We start from the raw sequence: 13,605 nt of genomic DNA, 5'->3' as shown, positions 1-13,605 counted from the left end.
AACACCTCAACTGAAGGGCATGTCATTAATACTAGTTTCCAGCAGAGGCTGTTACAAGTAGAGGCACACAGACCACATTTTGTCTCTGTACACATTTTTGCTAAAGATTACTTAATTCTGTTTCCCAAACACAGCAGTGACTTACTCCTTCCATGACAAAACGTTGGGAAACTGGATTTTGACTTGCTTTAAAACAGATTCACTGGAGTTATAATCAAGAGGAAGCCTACTGGTGCAACATCAAAATGCAAGCTGTTGTATGAAAGAATGAAGGAAAGAGAGAAAGAGAGAGAGAGAGAGAGAAAGTACATGTTCATCAGAAGTTCTAGGCTATTATTTTGAAAGCAAGAAAACTCAGTTTATTAACATGTAATAGAATATACTCATTATATAAAGGGCAATACCAAAGGAAATGAGAGAAGTCATCCTCCAAGGCTATTTTATTGATTTGCTTATACAGATTAGAAGTGTTTCATGTTTTCTTTCATTGAATTTGTAAAGGTACAAACAAAATGGCAACTAATCTAATTGCTGTAGGATCAGTAGCTAGTCTGCAAATCTGCTTTTCCAGTCATATCCAGGTAACATCTGCATCTATAGAAGAGCATAGCAATTTTATCTGTGGAAGAGTTCTTCTCATCCTGATCTTTACAAACATAATTAAGAACAGCATCCCACCAAGAAAATAAAAGATGCTTTGCCTGAACCAGATTTACATCAAAACTGAAAACTATCAGGCAACAGCCAACTGGATAATGGAGAGGACTTACAAGGGCTCAGAGAAGACTCTCTGTTGCTGGGGTTACTGCCAGCTACCTTCTGACTGTCCATGTAAACCTGAAAATACAACCCCATCTTCTTTACCTATTGACATAACTAGAATCAGTGCTGGAAACTACTGAAGAGCGCATCTTGTTAATCCCCCAGTCGCGAGGCAGGGGGAAACAGCATTTCCTTTCTGGCAGATGTTCAAATTGTTCTTGAAGACCATCAAGGACAAGGGTTCCTTCCACTACCTTCCCAAAGCAGTCTATTCCAAAGCTTTGCTATTCTTAGCATGGAGTTTTTCCTTCCCCCCAAAGTAATCCAGTCTCCACTCCTACTATTTAAGACCACTGTGTTTTGTTTTAGTTCCCAGGTCTAAATCTTCCTCCTCTCTGTAGTAGCCTAATGTACATGAAAAACTTATCTCCTTTTAGTCTCAAGTTAAACACTTCCATTTGTTCAATTCTTATCTGCCATATTCTTCAGGTATCTGATCTGTTAATGACAGAGTCCAGGAGACAGAAAAACTTTCTTGAAGTGCAGTGCCCAAAACTGAACAGAGCATTCTAACTAAATCCTACCAGCACTGAATTCAGTAGAAGGGTTATTCCAAGCATGTACCCCCATGGAGACACGGCAGCAGAGTGTGTCCTTTTCTGCAACAGCAGAACACTGTTAATCACAAACTGAGCACAAATCAGTAACATGCACATCCAAACTTGCTCAACTCTTGTAGGACTTGAAAAGTATGCCTTGAGCAGACAGCTGAACAAGTTTGTTTTTTTAAAAAAAGCACTAAATACAGAGTAGGAGGAAAGGCTGTAAATGAGAGGTACCAGAAGACAGATGCAAGTAGGAAAACCAATCAGCTTTGCAATTTATATAAAATAAAGTGAAAATAACAAGATAGCTAATAAATCAAGTAGGATCTAGAAGCCTCTAGGATATAGCGCTTAAGCCTGATATAGAGGGACGATAAAAATCCAAAATTACTTTTCTCGCTGTTAGTTAACAACATTCCCATAATGGTGCTGTTAACAGAGAAGTAAGAACAGAAACTATAATTTGTAACATTTGCAACAAAACTTCACTTTGAGCAAGAGAACCTTACACATCAGCAATGTGTAAAGGTTTCCCAAATGAAGGTTAACAATATAAAACTACAGCTAAACATGTGACAAAGTTAAACACTCTTCCATATAATGAAATATGGAACTTACAGATTAAAACCCTTCAATTTGTGGTTTATCTTAAAAGCATCTGCATGTGCCATATACATATTATCAACCTCCTTTTGTTCTTACTTATTAAATCAGATGCACTGGCATTATATTTCATGAATGCAAATGTAGTTCTGTAGTTTCACAGTTCAAGTACTGTGAAAGGTTAACAAGTACACTGACAAATGTGAATTAATTTAGATTGCCATCTCAAGATTCATTCCAAGCAGTAAGACTGTACCTTAAACTAACAGCCTCGATCCAACTTCATGGTTGCTCCTTTTCCTCGTGAGGGATAAGCACCTCAAACTCCTGTTACAGGAAGCACTTCAGAATTACCTTGTGTTTACCTAACAGTGGACAAAACCCGAGCAAAGCACAGTCCTTATTTTAAAGGGAATAAACAATAGCATAACAATTAAACTAGCTTAGCCAACATCAGAAGAAAAAAAAATCCACAGAAGGAGGCAGAAATAAAATCCTTGTCTTCCAGTTTCCAATACTGTGGTTATATCAGTGTTTCCTATCTTTTTCTACTATCAGCAGGCAAGAACAGTGCTATTAGGCATCAGAAGCGTTAGTGGGCACTAGCAGAACTACAAGACTACCTAAATCAAGTTCTGGAACTAGTTGGGGATGAAGAGTGAGAGTTAAGGACTAATACAAAACCAATCAAGGAAGTACCAAGTTTAATTCTTTACAAAGAGTAAACAAGCAACTGAACTATTAAGGTATGTTACACTTTTTGCTTTTGTATGCCACTACCTAGATTGTAAAATCAGTTATGGAGAAATACCCCTGCCTTTAAATAGGTTCTACTACAGAACAGTAAACTACAGTGAACAGGATGAACAGGTGGAACCAGCTACAACCTGAGGTCTACAAGGACATGAAAAGAAACACAAAAGCATTCAGGTACCACAGAAAGAAATTTCTGCCTCAAGAAAGCATATTAGAAATAGCAGAAGTAAGAGCTGAGAAACAGTTTGGTTAATTAACCAAAAATAAATAGAAGGAGCAGTACTCTCTTAAACACTAGCTTCACTATCATATGTACTAATCTTATGTTTGAAAAAGATGGGCAATACAGATTCCAATATTCTAAACCAGAACACAGACAATTTTTCTCTAAGAACATAAAGATTATGATTGCTTAGTGCAAAAGAGGAAATGAAGAACAGATTCCTAAGTAAAAATAAAAGAAAGACAGTAGATTTTATGCTTTTACACTATCCTTCATAGAAGAGGAATAAAAAAAATTGCCTAAAATTAGTATGAGGAAGTGTTCTTTTAAGACCACAGGCTTTCTGAAACTCACTGTTGTAAGGTATTATTGAGGACAAACTTGCATCAGCATTCAGTATTCATGCTGATCATGAAAACATTCACAAATGACAGTATAAAAAAAGCTATGGACATAAATCCCTACTGCTGGATATAACTCAGACATTAGAATTTATAAAAAGTCTCTTATTAGTACCTTCAGTACCTTACTAATTTATTAGCAGTCATTTTGAACCTCTTTATTTCCTAGAGATGCTTCAATAAAGTGTCAAGTGTAGACGAACCAGGTCTTACTGGCTATGGTAAATCCCACGGCGTATTTCAGTAAACACTCTGTTCAGCATCAAAAAAGGACTGGGAAGATAGCGAGGTCCTTGATTAAAGAGGTGTATTCAGAACCACACACACCGACACAAAAAAAACTATCACTGTTCATTTTTAGCTTCTGCTAAATTAGACATTTGCTACACCTTTGCAACCCAATTACTTACTATTCTAGCAACAAGAAAATGGGAAAGAACAGCAGCTCCTTCCTTCTATCCTCAAAAATCTGCTGCTGCTTCAAAGTCTTCTGTAATGGGACTAAAGGAAAAATGATTTCTGCCTTCCAAAGATATTTAATAGCCTGACATGATCTGCTCCCTCTCCCAAAAGAGAATAAAACAAAAGCAGGAATTCCACATTTTCATGTGTGGGTAAACAAGGAAAAAAAAAAAAGATCATCAAGCATGGAAGCAGGAGTAGCTAGCAGCCAGTAGAGCCCTCTGACCTTTATTTTTTTTAAAAACAAACAGTAAGAACAGCTTCGGCTGTATCACACAAACCACTACAATCTCTGAAGAGGCATTAAGGGCCTCACTGTGTGGGCACTCACTTCTACACAGCCTAAATGCTTCTGAGTTTCCTGTCACATCATCTTTATACCTAGACAGCCAGCAGTGGGGAAAAACATGTCATCTCCCATTACTGCCTCCAGGACAACCGATGCACACCTTTTGCTAATACTTTTTTAATCAAAAGTAAAGGAAGTAAATTAGACCATGGTCTCAAAGCGAGTTGAATTATGGTTCCATAGGCAGGGAAAGGGTCAAGATTAATCTTAAGGATTAAACTTTAAACTGACCTGCGTTAAAATGTGTGAAGTTGGAACCCTGCAGCAAAACAAAACTGACTAGAGTGCTTGCCAGTTCCCCTTCCCAGCCAAAAATAAAGGAGAAATATTTTGGTGCAGTGGGATGCTAGGTAACCTATATAAACTTTTCTATATGCCCTTTCACTGTTGAACATGATAAAAAAAATGGAGAGAACAGGTAAAGCAATGCAGTAACAACGGAAAAAAATGCGGTGTGGGAGTGGAAAGGGACAGAAAAAGCCAAATACAGAAAGTTATAGAAAAAAAGGAGACTTGAAGTCAATGGGGACAAAGAACTTCCAATAGAGAAGTTTTACCAGTTTCCCCTGTGGACTGCTGCAGATGTGAAGCAAGTTCAGATGTCCTCACACTTAATGCCGATGTGAGAGAATAATCAGATGTTCTATAACACAGCCTAAGGCTTTCGGTTTCTCTTCTTCATCTATTTTCATTCTCAATTTTATTTGACAAAAATTGCTTTCAAACCTTGTAAACCAGATTTCCGAAACTATTGTCTAAATTCTTCTTAATCTAGGAAATGTTGACAGCACTAGTGATCAGCACCTGCAAACTTCAAGTACTGTCAGAGTCAGAGACCATCCAGTTTCCACGGCTCTCCTCCCACCTCTGATCACACTGGTGGCAAGTCTTCTGGTGGATTTTCCTCACTCCCTCTTTGAAGGGAGACACTTCTGGCCCCCTTCTCTCTTTCCAGGGACTATTTCTTCCATATACCTGATTCCCAGTGCCATCTCTCTCCATCCAACAACATAGCCTCTGACATAGCCTTCAGTGTCCCCCTGCCACTTGCAATATAGTTCATATAGCTTCCAGATAATCATGGTGGTCTCTTTTAGGTCTTCTAAAAAAAGAGGAAGAAATCAAATCAAGGGTGGGTTGGTTTTTTTTTGGTCTGTTTGATTTTTAAAAATCACAGAGCAATTTTCTATTCATGAAGACCTATCACTCAAAAGTCACCGGTCTTAATATTTACATCCCAATGTCAGAAATATTAAATGCTGAGCAAACAGTCAAACTTGCACCTTAGGAAGCCTACATGGAAAAACGAAGAAAAACTTACAAAGGAAAGGAGAGGAAAACAAATATTTAAGCCAACAACACAAAAATGCAGGTTCTTCTTTAAGTTGCTCAATTCCTAAATAACCAATTTCTTCAATAGTTTATCTGATTAGCCATCAACTGCTGCCTGAATACAGAGAACATGACATAAAAAAAATAAAAGTTTTTAGAAAGATCTACTTGACCATCTTCCACAAAAGGTCTTTTCCAACATTAAAAGGCTATTTAAAAAACAGACACCCATCATCAAGTTTTCAATTCATTTCCCATTTACCTCTGTTCTGTCACCTTCATGTTTCTAACACACACAATAAACCATGTTCTTTGAACACTGTGGTACAACACAGACTTCAGAGTATCCTAAATATCAATCGTACATGAATTGAGAAACTCGCCTGAAATTGCTAACAGTTTACACAATGTAAACTTGCATTAATCAGAGTTAAGTTCTGTTTTTTTCCAGACACTTTAAAAAGATAATAGTAAAAAAAAAAAAAAAAAAAAATCTTAAAAAAAAAAAAAGAAGAAGAAGAAGAAATTACCATTCAGGGAGACAAGAATTACTGTAGTTCAAGTGCTAAATAAACACATTCAAAAACAGAATTTTAGGTTATTCTTAAATCATTTCTGTAATCATTCTATATAAGAAGTCAAAAGGATAAGAGTAAGAAATGTTTTCTTTGTTAGGAGTTTTAAAATCCTGGCCTCTAATTAAAATCTTTTCAAGAAATTAAGTCCATATGTCCATGTTTTCATTTAGCAAAGGTAGCTGGAACTTTAGAATTACACTAGCAAGTAACACGCTACATTACACTAGATAAGAGACAAAATTAGAGTTAGACTGGAAATTACCAGCTCATGGAAATTAACAACAGTCACACACTTGAGTTTTCACTAAAAGAGCTTTCTGAAATGAGGAATCATATGTTTTCTGGTGAGAAGTAAGTAAAACCCAAGTTTTCACTACTAGCATCCCAGAGTGGCAGTTGTAAGACGGGGGGAAAAAAACAATACAATTTCTAACACAAGAGCATCCTTTTTAAATATCTTCTACTGATTAACTGACATTTGTTCAGAACAGGAGAATACAGAGGCACTGTGTGCAACAGTTTATATCAAAAATAGAGCTAGGGACTCAAATTAGGACAAGAAATTATGCAAGTAAGATTACAAACATACAAGATTTCAACACACAGGTTTTACAGCAAAACAACAACCTATTTATAGTTACCAATATTTTGCAAAATGCTACTTCTCTTTAAACATCAGTGCAGGGTAACTGTAAAAAAAATGCTAGTGAACACATACACGTACTTCTAGGAACATGCAACAAGGCTATAAATGTTAGAATACAGAAAGTTCTCTGTCACTGGGAAAAAGACTTTTCCACAAGTCTTAAGCGATATGAAAAGAATTAGAATAGCCTTCATTTTCATCATGAACGCTATGTCATATTAAAGACAGTATGCCATGTACACTGCAAAGACTAGAAGAGGGAGAAAGTATCGATCACCTCATTATGCAAACAGCAATAACTAACTTCTCATTTTTCAGAGACACTCAGTTTTGGGTTTTTTTTTTTTTCGAGTTACCCTCTTATTGAGGAAAAGAAAATAGCTTCAAATATGTATATTTGGTTTGTGTATGTATATAGTTAAAATAATCTGCTAAACCATCAAAACCACCTGGTCTAGCACTTATCTAATCTCTCCCCCCCCCAAAAAAAACCCATCCCCTATCTTCCTCCAAAATGTTTGTTAGTCTGATAGAATTTACAAAACCAAGATTCCCCTATTCAAGTATTAGTCATAATGCAGTAAGCCATTATATTTAAAAAACAAAACAAAAAGTTTCACAACATGTAACACACTTTGAAGCAAAACTGCATCACTACACCAGATATCTGAAGTTGAAATAATTGTTAAGGTTATTTCAGTAATTATATATTCAAAACACAAGAGCACTATTCTAAGAATATTCATTTCTCAGTGACATGCTCTGCTACCATTACTACTGGTTGATTGCTGTATCAACTACGTATGTTCAGTACTCTTAATAATACCCAGGGCTCAATAAAGCTTAGAGCTTTTGAAAAAGAAGTACTATGCCATCTTTTTTACATGAGTATATTTTAACCTTCCTAAAAAATTAAGAGTCAGCCAAGAGAAATATCAACCCAAACCATGCTCTACCAAAACTGGATTTAAGACATAGTAGCATAAAAGACAAATTAATTCCAGAACTTATTTTTAAGACACATAATATTTTTCCCTTCCTCTACACACATCCCCTTTTTGAATAGCCATTAGTTTAGAGTACTGTGAGAGAAAATTTGATTCCCTGCTACAAGTAAAGTGCCTACCCCCCCTCTCTTTTTTTTTTTAATGAAGATAGCACCTGCAAGCTTTTTAAATCCATTAAATTTGTTACACAGGCTCCCATCTCAAAGGCACATGTATACTTTCTTTACAGAATCTCAGCCATAACACTTACATTAAGAAATTCAAAGGCTGCCGGCCTCTATCCTTCAAATCAATCCATGCAGGCAAAGGTGGTCCAACACAGGCCCACAATAGGATAACAGCCTGATTTCAGAGGTAACAAAAAGGGAGGTGGGTGGAGAAAGGAAGTGGCGGAATTTTGGACATAGACAACATCAGCAAGATAACAAGCTGTTCCGAGTAACTATGTAACATTTAATATTTTCTGGCCCTGATCCAGCTGTGCCTTTGACCTTACTCAGGTTTAATACAATCAGAGATGATAAAGGCAGATTAGCTTTGAGGAATGCGGGACTTTTCTGATTAACATAGAAAAAAAGATGTTGTACGGACAACAAAAGGCTCCCAAAAATCTGAATTTAAGAGACACTGCAACACCCCTTTACTTTTAAGCTCACATTTGCATTAAATCCAATACTCCCATTTATTTAAATATGAATCCCCAACTCTTTTTGCTTTCGAGTGAACTTTCTGTTCAACACATTTACTACAGCAGTGCTATTATCTTAACCAAACTGCAGGCTGACACTGCAAGGGTCTGACACTGGTGCTAGGGCCTACGGGATCATTCTGCTTTCAGAGCATTTAAATAACACAGACCACAACTCCACTAGAACAGAAGCAATGTAGTTAGTGAAGTACCGTTTTTAAGCAAGAAAAAGACGGGGAAACCAAAGAGAAAGACCACCTCCTCCTCCTCAAAAAAAGGTCATGTGAGTAAAGAAAGTTTGGAAAGAGAATGGATGTGAAAATTGGTGATACGCAGAGCATGCTTCAAAATTAGCCCCAGGGATTTGAGCAGGAAGATATTTTGTTATAGCTGCATCAGGGTACAATTCTCACTTTAACCTCCAAAGCAGGTTTACATGAAGAAAAAAAAAAAAAGAAAAAAAGAAAAGAAACTGAATTTCTCCCCAAACAGCAGGTGCCCCTTTATCTCACCCAACTTCTGCTCTGCAGCCACACTCGGCGACACTTGCCTCCCCTTCCCCGCGCCGGATTTGCGAAGCGATCCCGGCGTTAAAAACGCGCCTGCGACCCAGGAGCTGCCGCCGCTTCGCTTGGGCTCCAGCGACCGCGCTCTCCAGCGAGCACGGCAACAAAAAGAAAAAAAGAAAAAAAGAGGAAAAAAAAAAAGGAAACCAAAATGCGAAAAAAAGAAAAGAAGAAAACCCTCAACCACTTCCCCTGCACCGCCGCCCCGGCTCGAAAAGGCGACCGCAGATTTACCAGCGCGGCCGGGGAGAGAAGGAGAGCGGGGGGGGGGGCGAGCACCGGGCCGCCGGGGCCCCCCGCTCCCTCCCGCGTCCCTTTGTTTACTTGGCGGAGCGTCCCGCGCCCGCCCGCGCCCCGCCGCCACCGCCGGGGCCTCCCGCGGCTCCCTCGCCTCGCCCCCTGCTCCCGCGGGGCAGCGCTGCGCCAGGTCCCGTCCCCGTCCCCCCCCCGCCGCCCCGGACAGCGGAGCCTCCCGCTTCCCCCCTTCCCACAGCGCGGCGCCCTCCCGCCGGCCGGGCTCTGCCCTCGCCCCCCGCCTCGCCCGCGGGCGGCTGCAGGCCCGCACGGTGTGTGCGTGTATATATATTTTATATATATATATATATATATATATATATATACACACATGGCGTGAGGGGCCCCCCCCCGGCACAGCTCCCCACGGCGACACACCAGAAACGGGCCGCTCTTCCCCTGAGGAGACGGGGCCGCTTCCACGAGCCGGACGGGGGGGGGAAGGAGAGGGCGAAGCCGCTGCCCCCCCCTCCCCACCGCCCCCCGTTGTGTAAGTTACGGCCGTTAGGACCGTTGCGCCTCGCTCCCCCCCCCCGCCCCCTCCTCCTCCTCCCTCTCCGCGCAGGCAGCCCCCGCCGCCAGCACTCACCGGGCTGCGGGGAAGCCGCCTCCGTGCGGCTGGGCCGAGGCGGGGGAACGGGGAAGCCGCGAAGTGGTGCCGGTGCCGGCGGCCGCCCCGCTGCTCTCGGCGGCTCCGCGCGGCTCGGCTCCGCGCGGCTCGGAGCGGCGCTGCGGGCGGCTGCCTGCCCGCCTGCCCCGGCCACTCCAGGCCGCTCCCCCGCCCTCCCGGCGCGCTGCACCATGGGATGCGCCGCTGCCCTCTCCCTCCCCGCCCGCTTCGCTCCCCACACTAACATGGCTGCGAGGGAGTTGGGGGGGGGGAGGGTCGGGCTGCCGCCCCCAAACCGCGGGGGCGGGCGGACGGAGGGGGGAGGGAAGGAGGGAGGGGGGGAGCCGCCCGCCCCGCGTGCGCAGGCGCGGCGCGCGCGGGCCTCGGGGGCGGCAGCCGTTACCCCCCGGCGCTGCCCCGGATCCTGTCAGGGGCGGCGCGGGCGGGCGCGTCTCTCGTCCCCCGTCTCCCCCCCGCCGGCCTCGCTCCCCGAGGCGGCGCAGGGGGGTTTAAGCCCCTCGTCCTCCCCCCTCGGCAGCCCCTCCGCGCACCTCAGGCCGCCGCTGGTTTGCCAGCCGCCCCGAGGAGGGAAGAGAGCCCCCGACAAACTTGCTTCGCGGCCTCCTCGGGGCCCGCCGGCCTCTCTTCAGTCCCGCAGGGGCTCGAGTGAGCACAGTTGTTCTCTTGTTTCAGGACGGCGATATCCTCTTTCAAGGAAATACTTAAATTTTAAGTTATATAGGAGTGCACTGTTCGCGCGCTTGTCGGTCGTTGAGTGCGTTCAACCTCACGAGTACCACGGCGAAGCCCGGCAATAGTCACCCCCTTTTCCCAGGGAAGCGCTCTGGGGAAGGAAAAGGCACAAAGGACGGGATCTAAAATCACGGGCTAGTTAACTTCGATAGCCTAAATCCGAAACGGTCATTTTAAAAAAAATCACTGTTAATTTTTTAAAATGACCTGTTAACCGGCCGCTTGGCTTGGAGTGCGGCTGAGCTCGGTCCTCCCCCCGCTGCCAGCCCCGAGCGGCGCCGGCGCGAGCGGGACGGGCGACGGAGACGGAGCCTCGGTGACCTCCTCAGACTCACCCTTGGACGTGTCGGTCTTTTAGGACACCGCTGTAGGCTTGACCGGCTTGCAAACGCGCTCGACGCCTTCAGTCGAAGCTGGACCACCGTGCAGCGACGGAGGAGAGAAAGGAGGAAGGAAGAACGATTTCAGTTGTTTCGTAATTACTGGTCTTGGAGCACTGTTGATGCTCTTGCCGGAAAAGGTAGAAATGGGCTAATGGAAATTACTGATGAGGGAAAGTTGGGAGGCATCGATAAAGAGGAAGATCACAGTAACGCGCAGGACAAACTGAGTGCTCTTGAGGGCTGACGTAGTAAAAATGGAAGGAAATGCATGAGTAAAAGCAGTATCAGAAGCATGATTGTTTTCTGTATAATATACTGGGAAGTGAAGGGGAGGTACAAATACTAGAAAGGGAAAATGGAGCTTCATAAATTTTTACGATGCAGTTGCCAGCCATGGCGGGGAAGTGCACTAAATGACCTTTCCGAGCATTTGGTCCCAATTACTAATTTGTTTCTCCTTTGTCTCAGCCTTCATCCAAAGATGTCGAAGTGTTCCAGCCTCAGAACAAACTTGTGAAGAAGATATTGTTATCCCCATCTTTTACACTGCAAAGCTGAGGCAGTATTTGAGTTGCCAAATTCACAGATTAGTCACTGGGTGAACAGGCCTAAAAACAAATAGTTCATGTCTCCAGGGCTCTATCCTAAGTGTACAAGAAAATACCTACTTTCTATCATGCGTAATATAACCTATAGTTTTTATTTACAGGTTTCATAGATATTCTTTTTTAGATAGCTTTTCAAATATCTTTGCTTCAATAAATAATGACAATTCCTGAGTATTTATAACTTTATTCTCTGCATATTCTCTCCAAAGTATCAATGCAACGATTCTCTCCGTTTTACAGATGGGAAAACCATTAGGAGATGTATGAGAGTCTGATTCTCATCTTTCTGCTCAATCTTTTCATAGGTTTTTTTTTTGCATGGAAAAGAACTATGCTTTTTGAAGTCTTTGGGAGCTTTCCCATTGCTTTTAATGGGATGAAGGCAAGCCCAAAATAATACATCAAATTGGTGGTTTCTACCAATTCCTGAAAAGTCTTTGTTTCGAGTTCTAGTGAATAATTTCTTTGGGGTTTGTTGTTGCTTTTTTTCATCGGCAAAATGCTTATCAAAACAGACACTTTCAGCAACATGCCAATTTTGACGAGACCCTTGCGGGGAAATGTTTCTCAAGTTACAGAACGCAGTTTTTAGTCAAATGTAGAGCAAGTGCCATAAAAGCTAGACGATTCAAGCTCTTGGCTGGAAGAGGGGAGCAGGGTTGGTGTTCCTGTTCAATGAAAAGTTACATACTTACACAAAACAAAAGTTTCAGCAGAAATTCATGGGAGGGAGCGCAGGGGTAGTCATGGCTTCTGTACGGACTATGAGGCATACAGCTTCAAATCCCTGCTCTGGCTGTAGATGTAGTTTTTTCCCCTTTAACTTTAGGGTCTGAGCCAAACCGCTTGCCTGGAAGAAGCACAGACACCTCTAGCAAATCATTCATCCTAGCTATTGGGCATACAGTGAATTGCCCTCTGGTTGTACCTATTTTTCTCAATTGACTACGGGAGAGCCTAGGTAATTAGCTTAAATCTTAACATAGCTAACCTTTTACGAGATGTGACTTGTACCTTGGTCTTTTAAGATTCTTGTTTTCTTCTAATCTTTGAAAACTCGTGCAGAAAAGGAATATAATTTCCCTCCCAGCTCTGACTACACAGAGGTTGTAGATAGGTGGAAAAGAAACTATCCCCTATAGTTCATTACTGAGCAATTAATATTGAAGTAAGACATTCAGTTTAATACTAATCTTATTATTTGTCCAGTCCATGACATTATCTCATTTAATTTGCAGGGATTATTAAACCCGTGAAGCATTGTGTTGCATTGCTATAAACAAAAAAGTAGGAAACTTCATTATGGTGAAGCATGTATTATCTTTCCTTTTATTAAATGGTGGAGCTGGGGGTAATAGCTTTAAAAAGATCCAGTTCTTTCCGGTGTTTTGGAGCACAGCTGCAGTCAGGCATCTTCAGCTTTTCTGCAGGATGGTAAATATTCATTAACACAACCGTAGTGATCAGGCTTACAAGAGGCAGGTAGCTCTGAACTGCAGGGCTATTTCAAGCGGTGACAGTGAAATGCAGGGGGATTTAGGAAAAAAAATGAGAAAATGGCAACCTGTGAAATATTTCACAAAATACACAGCAAAATTCTTCATCATTAAGAGAACAAACAGTATTTTTTTAATCATTTAAATCAATCGCAGATGAAGAAGCCTTCTTCCATAAAGGAAGGAAAGCAGGAGGTGTGACAACTGCATACATAGGAAGACTATATAGTACTCTGACATTGGTGAATGAAGAGCAAATAGTAGGTACCTATTTTATAAGGTAGATATAAATAAAATGACAATGCCCACCTTATCAGAGTTAAAATCTACTGCAAAAAAGGTGATGCGTGTTTTTCTCGTATGCAGTCTTTTTTTAGGAGGGTCGGTGGCATGGGTTAGCCTGAAGGATCAAATCCTGCATTTAACAGTGAATAATGTCACACAGATGGAGGATGAGAGTTACAGGAATTAGGGGTACGGTGG

The 13,605-nt window shown here is 42.1% G+C and overlaps 1 protein-coding gene and 1 long non-coding RNA gene across 5 annotated transcripts in view; one reads left to right on the top strand and one right to left on the bottom strand.

The window, feature by feature from the left end:
- The window catches only part of PTK2 (protein tyrosine kinase 2), a 198,727-nt gene extending 188,743 nt beyond the window's left edge, over positions 1–9,984 (bottom strand). For 3 of the 4 annotated variants that reach the window (XM_067290110.1, XM_067290112.1, XM_067290114.1), the window contains exon 1: positions 9,862–9,984. The gene's annotated coding sequence lies outside the window, so the exon portion shown is untranslated. Of the gene's footprint in view, positions 1–8,924; positions 8,943–9,861 lie in introns of those variants that run through there. The other variant, XM_067290111.1, reaches the window with a different exon arrangement.
- Positions 9,985–10,325: 341 nt separating this feature from the next.
- On the top strand, positions 10,326–11,720 carry LOC106500024 (uncharacterized). The gene is made up of 3 exons (XR_001295306.2): positions 10,326–10,548; positions 10,994–11,155; positions 11,487–11,720. It is a non-coding gene; the product is annotated as an uncharacterized lncRNA (long non-coding RNA).
- Positions 11,721–13,605: the final 1,885 nt, after the last annotated feature.

The sequence above is a fragment of the Apteryx mantelli genome, chromosome 2, assembly GCF_036417845.1.
Source record: "Apteryx mantelli isolate bAptMan1 chromosome 2, bAptMan1.hap1, whole genome shotgun sequence".
NCBI lineage: Eukaryota > Metazoa > Chordata > Aves > Apterygiformes > Apterygidae > Apteryx > Apteryx mantelli.
This window is presented reverse-complemented; position numbering and strand designations above follow the sequence as displayed.